The sequence below is a fragment of the Lolium rigidum genome, chromosome 1 (assembly GCF_022539505.1).
Source record: "Lolium rigidum isolate FL_2022 chromosome 1, APGP_CSIRO_Lrig_0.1, whole genome shotgun sequence".
In the NCBI taxonomy this organism is placed as follows: Eukaryota; Viridiplantae; Streptophyta; class Magnoliopsida; order Poales; family Poaceae; genus Lolium; species Lolium rigidum.
In genome coordinates, this window is record NC_061508.1 from 92,273,727 (window position 1) to 92,276,997 (window position 3,271).

General features: G+C 40.4%; 1 long non-coding RNA gene across 1 annotated transcript; it reads right to left on the reverse strand.

The window, feature by feature from the left end:
- Nucleotides 1-2,052: 2,052 nt before the first annotated feature.
- LOC124677769 lies at nucleotides 2,053-2,298 on the reverse strand. Its single transcript, XR_006994224.1, has 2 exons — nucleotides 2,215-2,298; nucleotides 2,053-2,097 (listed from the first exon to the last, which is right to left on the reverse strand). It is a non-coding gene; the product is annotated as an uncharacterized LOC124677769 (long non-coding RNA).
- Nucleotides 2,299-3,271: the final 973 nt, after the last annotated feature.

Below are 3,271 nucleotides of genomic sequence, written 5' to 3' on the forward strand. Positions count from 1 at the left end.
GGTTGGTATTAAGGATAAGTTCTCTTATGGGAAAAGTAACGCACATCTGCAGAGGGTATCAAAATTGTGGCAGTCACTCCCTGTTCCGGGAAAGGAACTACGAACGCGGCAGGAAAGGAACTCCATGAAGTTCTGGTCAACCTGTGAAGACTTACGGGCATAGTTTTCAAAATAAAATAAACCTTTTGAAGAAATGTTTATGAAAACTTGCATTTGCCTACGACTTTCTAGTCTGTGGCTGTAGCTAGTGCATGATACACCTATTTCCTAATATGAACTTGTTGAGTACGCTCGTACTCATTCCCTCCCATTTGAACCCCCTTCTTAGATCAAGGCACCGAAGGAGAAACTACCGTGGAACTCGAAGACAAAGGAGTCAACTGTAACAAGATGAAGAATCCAATCAAAGAAGTTAATGGAGTCAACTTCTGCATCAGTTAGAGTGAAAACCTAGACTAGTAATAGAAGGGAACTTTTCCCTCATCCTAGCACCTAAGTAGCTAGAATTCTATAGCAAGCCTAGTATCTCTAGAGATAGTGATAGCAATAAGATAGACTACGAGTCGTTCTTCTGGAGCTTTATTTGAAGTTTTACCTCACTGTAAAGTAGGAGGCTGTGTTGATCTTATGTAAACAGTTTGTGTGTACTTCTATAGACATGCCTTGGACTCGCATATGTTTCTGTTGTACCACTCTGAGGGATGTAATATGAGTGAAACGGTGTTTCACTTGTGTTATGTCAACGACGTGCGTACTACAACATGCAGTGGTATGCTGTGTCACCACATCCGGTTCCCCGCTATGACTTGGTCCAAAGATCAGATATGGGAGGTGATAAACTGTTGTGTGTGCTTACACAACATGATTATTGAGAATGAGCAAAGGTATTCAGTTCCTCTGAGCGAGCAAGATGCACCATATGACAGAGAGGGTCCTCTTGCACAGCCTAATCACCAGGTGCCGGTATCGTGGACTTCGTTCATCGCTATGCGTTAGGAGATTCGAGACTCCGCAATGCATCAACAGCTGCAGGATGATCTGGTGGAGTACATATGGAGGCTTCGAGCCAACACCAACTAGTTTCCATTTAATTTGTTTCAAAACTTGTCAAATTATTTGCTTGCCTTATTGAACTGTATGTTTATTTGTAAAAATAAGCTAAATATTCACCAAAATTTGTCAAATTCGCCGAAGTGTGAGTTTTGTGAAACTAAAGCCAGAAACGCCGATCTCCGGGCATCTCGCTGGGGGGCGGATGGAAGTTCGGCACTCCCCAGTCCCCACGCCAAAGTTTCGTCCAATCCGACGCTATTTAATGCCGGATTTGACTGTAGGGAGCGCCAACAGCCGGAGGTGCTCTTACAAACTGTACGTCCAGTTCGGATGCACCAGCGACGCTGAATGCATGCAACAACAATTTCTGGAAGTAAATTGGACTACTTGAACTCCAGATAAAATTAGGATGTTCACTTGGCGCTTTACGCATAATTCCCTTGCATTGCGAATATATTTGAGACTGTGAGTTCATCTTATAGATTGCAAATATCTGAGTGGGTGAAGATGCAGGGCACTTGTTTGTGAAATGCAAAGCAATAAAAGAGGTGTGGCGGCGAAATGGCATGGAAGCAACCAGGATCAAGCTTGAAAATGCTGAATGGACCGCGCGGACTGTTGACCTGCCGTGGGAATTAGGACGTGTTCACTGACAGCTTGGTGGTTGGTGGAACAATAGAAACTAGATGATACCCCGCGCGTTGCTGCGGCATGATCAGTAGAAAAATATAGATAAGATGAAAGAAGTGCACAATGCCAATGCGATAGTAAGATTAATAGAACCATGTTCGCCAACTCTTACATTGAGGTATGGTTTTTTTTCCACATATAAAAAGTACATACAAATAAGAAGTTTACATACTCAATGAGTTCAGACGTGCTAAATTTAACAAAAAAAAAACTTTATATAGTAACTTGGTAGGCTGTAACCATAGGTGTTAGTCCATCAGCTCATAAATTGAAAGGATATGATTAACTGAAAATCCAAACTTCAACTTGTAGAGCAAAGTTCAAAAGCCTGACGACTCCATTGTAAATTTAGTACTGCCCTATGAAAATGGGATTGATCAATGGCAGTCTACACATGCAATTTGTCAATAAGGAAGTCGAAGTGCAAATAAATAAATAATCTTTACATTTCAAATAGAGCCAGAGAAGTACCGTGCCTACTGTCAGAGCACAACAGGAAAGAGAAGAATGTGAGGAAATAGACCATTTGTTGATGGATAGCAATCCATTAAATTAACGATGAGAGCATTCCTGAAAGATGAAGAGCATGCTCAAGATCAAGTAATATCAATGAAGTTAGACATTGCACGCTGAAATCAAAGCAGCCTCATCTGCTAATGGAGTAAGAATAAAAAAACATGTATTTTTATGTGGCATGCTCTTATGAAGGTGGCATGCAGGTAGACGATCCTTGTAGTACAAAAAGTGGTGACAAAAACGATGGTGGAAATTGAAGGAAACATTAATTCGAAATTACTCGTTGATGTATTAATACTTTTAGTTCATATGCCAGCAAGTAGGACAAAAAGGGAAATTAATAGGTGAAAAAAGAAAACTCATTAGCTTCCCAAATTATTGACGTCCTCCATATGCATGGTCTTCAAGAAGTACAGAAATTCCGCAGCCACTGAACTTTTAAAAATCCACAGGTCCAGTTACATTAATAAGAAGTTGACCTCGATGGACGACTAATATGTTAAATCTGAAAAATAACTTACAGAAAATTGAATGAATGAGTAAAGAAGAATTCAAATATCAGACAGTTTGGAATTATAGGTCAGCAACTTAGGAATTAACAAATTGGTCAAAACTAATGTGAGGCATGTTTTACATGGAGGCAGTACATGCCGTCCAGCAAAGCTCTATTCAAGTTCCTCAAATGTATAACTGAAAATATGTAGAAGTGTAGTCGTACATGGCTCTGAAATGGTTGAATCTGCTGTAAATAGACGTACCTTCCACTGAAGTAGCACGGTCTGTGAGACTGTGACAATCCCTGGAGGAAAAAAAAAACACGCAAGGATCGCAGGTACAAAGCAGAACGGAAACATTAGAAGAAAAAATCAAAGAAACAAACACCAGCCTTATGATTCTCTTCAGTCTTATTCTTGAACGACTGTGCTCTAGATTTCGACATTCGGGTGGTGCATGCCTGCACCTTGTCTTGCGTGTCTACAAAGCCAAATAATCAGTTGATTCTAACAGAAGT